This window comes from Rutidosis leptorrhynchoides, chromosome 1 (assembly GCF_046630445.1).
Source record: "Rutidosis leptorrhynchoides isolate AG116_Rl617_1_P2 chromosome 1, CSIRO_AGI_Rlap_v1, whole genome shotgun sequence".
In the NCBI taxonomy this organism is placed as follows: domain Eukaryota; kingdom Viridiplantae; phylum Streptophyta; class Magnoliopsida; order Asterales; family Asteraceae; genus Rutidosis; species Rutidosis leptorrhynchoides.
This window is the reverse complement of record NC_092333.1, coordinates 255,872,419-255,882,687: the sequence shown is the minus strand read 5'-3', so window position 1 is coordinate 255,882,687 and position 10,269 is coordinate 255,872,419.

Genomic DNA, 10,269 nt, shown 5'->3' with positions numbered 1-10,269 from the left:
GTTGTTGATACTACCATTGCTGGTGGTACTCAAGATGCTGCTCATGTTATTTTTCCTAAGGAGGGTATGGTTACTGATCTTACTGGAACTGTTGGTATTCTAGATGTTGCTACTACTACCTTCAGGGAATTCATTACTATAGATGCTGCTGGTAATCTTACTATTTCTGATACAACACTGGTTGCCTTTATTAGAAGTGATGTGCACACTGCTGCTCCACCTACTACATAGTTATCTGCTTCTACTGGTTCTCAGGGAACATTAGTGGATACTGGTACTCATGCTACTGTCACTACTAAACCTTAAAAGCTGACTTTTCTGCTGAAAAGCGTATGTATGTTTGCCAGGTACCAGATCCAGAAGAGGTTGTACCTAAATTTGTCTATAAGGGAGTATCCATTACTCCTAAAGTTGCCCTCATGGTGGACCAGCTGACTATTGATCCACAAAGTGCCCTAGTTGAAGACAGCTTGCCCAGCTGGACCAACTAGCAAGAGAAGAAGTGTATGAGAGGTTGGCCACGCTGGTTAACATTAATGAGTAGCCATACTACCATTACTTTGGTATGGCTCCTGCTACCTCTCTATGGCTTGGTCACTGGAGGCCTCTCAAATTTCAGCTAGATCCAGATACTGGTAAGGTTACTATGCATGATATTCCTGATTTTCCAGTACCTTCTAATTCATCAGCTTCTTCCTCATCATCTTCTTCTACTGATGATGATGCTGATCAAGGTACTGGTAAGGAAGAGCCAGTAATTCCTGATAATATTACTGGCTCCAAAGACAAACCATTAGATCTTGATACTGATGCAGCTGATTCTACTGCCAAGGATACTAGTGGTTCTAAGCCTTCAGGTGAAGCTAAAAATGACGATGATCATGGTGATGAGTCAGATCCTGACCTTCCACCTCCACACACCCCACAGTGGTACTCTTATTGTTGTTGCTACTGCACAACCATCAAACAGTGCAGTTGATGTGTTTGAAATGGAAGGGTTGTTTACCCTGGTTATCTACAGGACAGTTGCGAGAATTACCCCCGATATTATAAGGATCATCAGGGAAACCATCATTGATAATGTTGCTGAAGCAATTCGACGTGTTGGCTGTATTACTACATCAGCTATTGAAACCCAGCTACGTCAGACCAATGCCTTTGCTGACTTGGCAGTTGATGCTATCAGGAAATATTATGAAGAAGAAGAAGAACTAAAGCAGAGGATCATCTCTCATAATGAGTACACCGATCATATCACTCGCCTTCAAGCTGAATTAGATCTTGAGAGATCAAGGAATTGATTTCTTAATGATGAAAACAGAATGTTGGAAGAGAGGGTGGAGTCATATGAATAGCAAATGGCTACAATGATTCCAGCTACTGCTTATGTTCGAATGATTGAGACGATGCAACGAATGGCTGATCTTCAAGCTAATGTTAGAGCAAGTGTCAATCAAATGGCCATGGGTGTTGCTAGAAACGAAGTTAGAACATCCAACCTATGTCTTCAACAATATGGTGTTAACCCTGGTGCAAATCTATCTCCAGCTGATGCTGACTGGAAACAACTTTGCATTTTTTATGCCTGAATCAGACAGTGATCTTGATGTTACTGTTCTCCCAGGCTCTACTTCTACCCCAGCTAATGACAAAAAGGGGGAGAAGAAATCTAAAAGTCAAAAGAAGAGAAAACAATCTGAGGGGGAGCATGAGCATGAAAAGGCTCCAAAGAAGCAGAGGAGATATGAGGGTGGTGATGATGGTAGTGAAGGAACAACTAGCCCTAAGCCCAGCAACGCTCATACTGAAGCAGGTGTTAAGGGTGCTGGTGGATCTCAACCCAGCATTCCTGCCACACCTGTGAATGATATTCGTTCTAGCAGTAAGCCAGTGATAATGTGTCTAAACTGGCTTTGGCTGAATCTTTTGTTGCCTCTCAATCCATTGAAAAGAAGTTAAAACGAAAAATGGAGAGACACTAGAAGAAACATCAAGATTTAAATGATGCCTTCAATGCCAAGTTTGAGGCCTATGCTGCATAGAAAAAGCATGGAATTGAGCATAGAAGAGGTCTCTCTCATGATCAACTTGAAATTCACAACCATATACTTAGAATTGAGCAACACAAGAAAGCTGAACGAAAAAGGCATGTTAAGTTTATGGTGAAATATGACAAGAAAAAGGCTAAAATGTATGCTGAGCAAGTAGAAAGGATAAGGAATATGACACCTGAAGGAATTCAAAAATACTTGGATTCTAATAGGTCAGGGGGAGAGAGGTCTAATGTATTTCTACAATGACTGGTTGGTATGATGAAATCCAGCCGATCCTCTCAACCAGCAACTCTTGCTCAGCCAGCTACACAACAACAGCCAGTTGAGATTATTCCTCTTGATGATGATGAGAAACCAGTAGAGACAAATCTGTCTATTACTGAGGAAGAGCATCTTGTTATAACTCCTCTACTGCCTCCACAAGAACCAGTATCCACACAAGAACCATCAGCTGAACCTGAATCAATTGATAAACAAAGGGTAAAATCTGTCCTCAGGGACAACCAGCCCCTAAGGAAGGAGCTCTTATTTGAGGCAGCTGATGAAGGTACTGCAGCAGGTGTTATACCAGCTGACACTAATCAGTCAGCTGGTAATGAAGACACAGCAAGGAGTGTTGTGATAGAAGACCCAGCTAGTAATGTGCTGCTAAGAGATAGAAGTATAGAAGACCCAGCAAAGGAGGATGAGCTGGGAGCTAAAATTGATAATGATTCTGCTGATGCTGCTGAATTTACTGTCTAATGGCAGTGGTAACTCAACTATTGTTATATCACCACTACCAGCAGACACTCGTGCTTATTTTGATAGGATACTGGGCGATCTTCACTTCTATGAACCAGAAGGTCCTTTTGGCACAGCAGAACTACCATACTTATATCCTTCATCTTCCCCAAAGAAGAATGGTAAACATACAAATTAGGAGGATGAACCAGTTGCACACAAGAAGCCTAATACCAGGAAGATGAATCCAGATAAAAGGGAGGCTTATAGGCTCAAAATCTATGTTGCTAAATTGCTGAACATTCAGGCAGCAAGGAGACCAGAAAGAATATGCCAAATCAGAATGTTGTATCATCCTCTTGACCAGCAATTCTACATTGATGCTATGGACTTCAACATTGATATTGGTCTATATCTATCAAATAGTGGCCAAAGACTCCACAATGATGAGGAGAAGGAACTCTTTTATGAGGATGTGCAACTGGATATGGACTTATAGAAATATTAGAATGCCATGGTTACTAATGAGGGCAGGCAATTGATAGTACTAGCAAAATCCCTAAACATCACAGTCAATGATTATATTACAAGTGTTCAATTGGAACAACAAAGAAGGGATGATGCTGAGTATGTTGAAAGGTTGAGGCTTAGGGAACAAGAAGCTAAAATGGCTGCTGATAGAAAATAAGAAGCTGAATCTCTTAAATTAGCAAAAGCCATAGTTAAAGTTTAGGACAAAGTCTTTGATAAACTTGAAGCTGCTGAGAAGGTCCCTATAGAAGCTCCACAAGAAACTAAAAGAACAAAAGAATTAACTGATCATTTCTTCAGGAGCAAATATGTTGATGTGATGACCAGGAGATCTAATCCTGGTAAGATCATCAAGTGCAATAAAGGAACCAGATGTACCTTCATTGTCAGCAGGGATAATAATGTTTATTAGAAGGTAGATTACACAAATCTGAGAACTTTTGGATTTAGTGAATGGATGGAGATAATGCAATACTTCATTGGTAAAGGTCAAAGTAATCTCAAAGATACATTGAAACTTGAGTTACAAGACCTTTTTGATAAAACAGTCAGGTATGGGGATGCACCAGTGGTGATTGTAGAAGAAGTATTGGCTCAAAAGCCTAAAAGAAAGAAATCTATTGGTGCTGGCCCACGAAGAAGAGATTCAATCATCTTACCTCCTCAAATACCTATATTCAAGATGGAAGACTTTCCTGAGCTGTTCCCTGAAGCCTGGGCTACTGGAAAGTTAAAGAAGAAGAGTTATCTGAGGATGAACAAAATAAAGAGAAGGATAAAGACAGATAGCCTTCTATTGTTAAAATTGTATCTTTTATTATTTCATATTCATTATACTACCTTGTAATTACTGTATATATTTATTGTAATGAATGTGAAATAAGTTCATCTTCAAAATCATATTAGTTTATAAGATATAGATAACTCAGCAAAAGATCCCAAAACAAACCTAAAAAGGGACAAATTTACTGCTTATTCTCTTTAGGTCTCTTAGTGCTGGCTTTAGTGTTTTCTCTTTATGTCATAGGTTTTGTCATCATCAAATAGGGGGAGATTGTTGAGTCTCCAAAATAATTAAGGATTTAATTTTGACAAAATAGCAAATATGTACACTAAAATGTTATATGCAAGTATCATAGGTTTAGTTATGCATAGACTGTTGACAAAATAGCAAATATGTACACTAAAGTGTTTGAGTATGTTGCCTAGTCTACCAGCACAAGGTAGACAATATTCTTCATCTAGCACAGGATGAGTGCCCAGCAATTCATGAAGATCTAGTGACTCAACATAGAAGACCCAGCATGACTTGTAAGCAGCATACTACACAAAGAGAGGTATGCTCCATTACAAGCATAGTGGTTTCCTGAGTGGTCTACATCATTTGTACTATTCAACAGAAGTCGAAGATAAAGTTGAATAGAAAAGGACACATGTCAGCGGCTGACAAGTGACCTTACAAGACCACGATGGAATGCAGAAGTTTAACACATGTGCACACATGTGTTATACTTTATCAATGCCTAGGGAACCCAACATTCTATTTTTTTATTCAAATAGTGGTGCCAAATCGAATTAGGGTGTTCCTGCAAATACCTACCAAAAAGGAAAGAAGAGAGCACCCTCTATGATGAAATTGTCCCCACAAGTACAGACATCCCTATGTACCAATGGACAATAGAACAATTACATGGATATTAGGACTACTAAATAGAGTATCAACTATTGTAATATTTAGTGGTGTGGGTTTATTTATTTAGAGTCCAAACTTGTAATAGCTTAAGATATCCTCGATAGCTATAAATTAGTTATAATCGGTATCAACCAACTGTCATTCTACCAAGAACAGTTGTAATTCTTTATGATTCATATCAATAAAGAATAAAGCGTTGAAAATTACCTTTGACTCTTATTTAAATTTACATGCTTGAATACTAAACTGCTATAATCGTTAACTTAATTAAAAGAATTGTATTCACCACCCCCCCCCCTATAGTACTCATGTTGTTAATCAATGGACCAACACAAAAGAACGACGTTCTTATGTGTTTTGCCCGGGAACGACGTTCCTGAATAGTGGAACGACGTTCTGGGGTATAAATTTGATCAGAAGCACTTTTTAAGCCATTTGAGGAACGACCTTTGTAACACATAAGAACGACGTTCCTGTTTTAGGAACGACGTTCTGGATTGTGGAACCCCGTTCTTATATCCTGGTAAACTGGAACGACGTTCTAGCATATGGAACGACGTTCCAGGCCCTGTTTTGAATGTGTTTTGGGGGGTTTATTTAAATCACTTTCTCACACTCATATAATTCTCTTACTTCTGACTTACACACTTAAAAATCTGATTTGTTAAGTCAATTTTTAAATTTTCTCCAAGCATCTTGCTAATTTATTAACATCAAACATGTTTCAAGTATGATCTTGCACTTATTTCACTTAATTGCACTTATTTGTGAAATTTTCATGCTTTTTACTTTATGTGTCATGCTTGTCAATTATGCTAGATCTAAGTTGATTATGATGATATAATTGTTGATTCAAGGTTGCAACGTTGTTGATTTACATGTTTGTCATGTTTAATTGCATAATTTCAACTTTGTGATTATAGGGTTTTCAAAAATTAGGACTTTTTAATTTTGGATGTTTGAGATGAAATTGAGTGTTGTCTAAGGTTGTTTGCTAGTTAACCAACGTACTAATGCCATGTACCCTAGAACTTAGTGTTTCTTTCGCTGTGAAATTGCAATTAGGGTTATTGACTTTAGAGTTGACCGTCGTTGACTTTTTGACATTGAAATTGTGATTTGAAGCATGAAACACTCTGGGTTGTGATTTTAATATGCGCTTTCGGTATGCTTGCAAGGTTATTTAGGTTTTCTAGAATTGAACTTATCTAGTTTGACTCGAGTTGACCATTGTACCATCATTGCATATTGATCATTCTAGCCTAAACATGACAATTGAGAAGCTTGTGTTAATGGACTAAATGTATGGGGGCATGTTTCCCTATTGATGTTTAAACGCGAAAAGTTAAATGTTTGATAATGTTATGAAGTTGTGGACGCATTTGTTGTTTGTTGCACTTATGTTTCGGGTGATTTACAAAGGGAAAGGAAAGGAGCAATCATCCGGTATTGATGAATGGTTACAAGAGGTTCTTCATGATGAGACTCTAAAGTCTCAAATGCTTAATAGAATTCAAATTTCGGTGTGCCCGGCCAAGTACATCGATTGGGCTCCATTAGAACTAGCGGGAATGGTTAGTGAGATCCGAGATTCATTAAAAGTTGAACACTTTTGTCAAAGCATGTGCCCATGGGGACCCTTGCTTGATATCCTTGAGGATGTCTACCACTTGTTAACCCGGGAATTTCTAACAACCTTTAGGGTAAACTTTAAAGTCTGTTCTCCGTGGCTAGAAGATTACCTCACATTTAGGTTAGGGGGTGAAGAATGGCGATTAAGTATGGCACAATTCATGGCGAGTCCAGATCTCTACAAGGATACCTCACCTTGGAAAAATGTAAAACGTTCAATCTAAATGAGTTTGACCCAAAAAGGTTTTGGCATAAGATTAGTAATGGCGAGTTCACACCATCCAACCAAGTGCCTCACGCACTTTCTAATCCTAAGCTTAGATGTATTCAAGGGTTCTCTGCAAATATGGATTTCCACCACGTTAGGGGATAAGGATAAGATGGCATTGCTCGATATTTGGTTAGCTCATAGGGTTCACAAGCGAAAGCATGTTCATGTTCCTAACCTCATTGCAAGCTACCTCTTTGATGCAATTGAAGACAAATTAAAGCTCCCAAATGTTGGTGGTCACTATGTAACTCAACTTGCTAAGTTCTTAAAGGTAGACTTAGATGGGTTTGAGAAACTTCTGATGACCCAGTTCGGTGTCAAGGAGTAGAAAGAAGGGCATATCCTAAAAGAAACTTCACGCAACTCGATCACACCTTGTGAAGGTGAAGAAACCTCGACACATCAACGTTAAGTGGTAACGAATATCCATTATGATTTATGAAATAAAACAATTATCACATTGGCTTGTATTAATTTGATAATTGTGTGTGGAACTAAGGATCATTGATTTGGTGAGAGGTAGTACAATTGTATTGCTACTCTCACACAATATCACATTATAATTGTAATAACTTTGTGATTGATTGTGGATTTGTTTGTGGAAGCTTTTGCTTGTTTATTGATCTTAGTGGCAGGATACACTTTTTGATGATTGATCCAAGCCCGGCATTAAGTTCATCAACTTGCATTCTTTGGTCACTAAGTATTACTCGATTGGTGACAAGAATGTTCATTTAATCTATTCCAGTTTTTATTTCTCTTCTCTCTTCTATTCTATGTCAAAATGCCCCTCATTTTTACTAATTTCATCGTTCAATGCAATGATGACATTGCATCAACCTAAATGTAGGGGGAGAATTAAAATCGCGGGTCATTTTGAACTTTTCGATTTAAACTTGTCACATACACTACAAAGCTAAAGCTTGTAACGTTGATTAATTTTTGGAACAAGTATTTAAGCATTACATAAACACAAATCATAAACACACCTAAATGGTTAAAGCTTGTAAATTTGTGAAAAAGTGAAGTCTTTTCCTTGCATTTCAACTCTAAGGAAGAAAAGTCTTCCTTTCATACTTACAGTTCTTAAGTGGGAGTAAAGTCTTCCACTTCCAAATGTTTTTTGAGCTTAAAATAATGAAATTGAATGAAAAATCAAAACTTTTGCATGGAAGTAAAGTCTTCGAGGTGTGTTCCAAAAACTAAGTGTTTAAAGCTCCATGCTTTAACACTTACGGATGAATCGAGTCCATCCATGAAAAGGAGTGATAAGTGTAAAACACACCTAATCTTATTATAATATGATTACAAATTCGTTCACAGGGAGCAGCGTTTAAGATTTTAAGACTGATAATTATTCGGAAGATTTATGTTGTAAAATGGGAGTTTGAATAAACTAATAACGCGGATACAAATAAAACGAATAACCAGATGGACGAAGCAGTGTTCACTCAGATGATTCACTAGTGACGTGGATTGTTCTTTCAATTAAAACCTATTAAATGTATGATAAGTTATAATTCAATTATTCAAACTTGACTAACTCACATTAATCTCATTCGAAACAATCAAATCATACATGATAAAACTATTGTGATTTAATCTAGGTTAAACTCACATAAAATCTTAATTACACCGATCACTAGAGCAACTACATGATTGTGCAATCAAATTACCAATTAATTACCATTCACACTCACATGTAAATGTCTAAATCTCCTAAGAGTTGAAGCATATTCCGTTTATCACTAATAAACTCACATAAACTAGGTAACAAATTATGTAATTCAAGTAAAGTAACCAATTTGCAGAATAATGGATCTTTTGGTTGAACACAATAATCATTAATCAATTAGATTCAGCTATTAATATTTGATTCGGATTAAAATCACTTAAAATCCTAACTACAAATATCACTCGATGTAATTATCACGATTATGATGCAAACCTACCATTCAATTACCGATTAGTTCCTTAATACAATTACTTAAAATCAAAGCCCTAATCGTCTAGATCACTAAATGTGTTGAAGTACACGTTATCTACCATCAGTTATCTCACAATAACTAATTAATAACATATATAATTGAATTAAAGTAGAAAGCATGCATAATAATGTGTCTTCGACCAAACTTAAATAAAATAATCAGTTAAACATTAAATCCATGAAATAAAGAACAATCCAACAATCAAAAGCTATTACATCTGAGCAAACACTAAGGGTTTTAGCCAAACATGATCACAAAATCAAACAAACAATGGAAATAATAAGAATTCATAGTTTTATCATTAAAAGAGATGAAATCCAGAGTACCAACGATATTGTAATGATCCAATCTTCAATCCTAGATGAACGACCTTTAGATTTGGTGTAGAATGGCTCTAAAACCTCTAAAAACAACCCTCCCAACCTCTGGATTCATCCCCAATCGATACCCTAAAGTTGGGGTTAAATAGGGGTATTTAAAGATGGAAATTCGGAAGTCTGACAGCCGTGAATCGTGACCGAAATAGCTGAATCGCAACCGGGATACATTGCTGTTCGAAAAGTACAATTTTCTGTCTCCGAATTGCAGTTGTGATATGCTAATCATGACCGCAATGTGCACATCATCTGAACAGTAGTTTTAAATCTTGATTATCTTAGAGCTCTGAGTCACGGAGGTTTGGGCTTTGGATTCACCTTTTTTGAGTCCGTATGCTCAAGTTATGGTAAAAACGGTGGAGGCGCGTAAACCAGAATTTGAACCTTCTTCAACATCCATCTTTTTAGCTCCAAAACTCTCGAAAACACCAAGAATACTTCCAAAACATCACTTGAACCAAAAGGCGATAAACTTTATAAAAATCTCATTATATCTTCAAAATATCACTGATATCGCTCAATTTATATATGTTTATCTCGCGATATCTACCACGCTTTGCTCGTTTTTTGACTATCTTGGGGCCTATTTAGTGTGTTATTGAGCTAATTGGTAAACATTGGGCTAAGGAGTTGATTTGGTGTAAAATTGACCAAATCTTGGGAAAAATTGGCTAAGGAAATGACAAGTGCAGGAAACAGCTCAAAAAGCGCCGCTCCTGTATAGGAGCGCTGCTCTTGAAGGACCAAAAGCATCGCTCCATGTCTAACAGCGCCGCTATTAAGCACGATTTGTATCCATTTCTCATCAGTGAGCAGAAGCGCCATTCTTCAAGCTAAAAGCGTCGTTCCTAATCAGCCAAAAAGCGTCGCCCTTATTCATGGCCAAAATCAGCATTCTAGACGCAAAAGCGCCGCTCTTGAGTATCCAAAAGCGCCGCTCCTATAGTAAAAGCAGCGCTCCTGACGCTGTTTCAGCCCAGATTTTTAGCACTATAAAAGG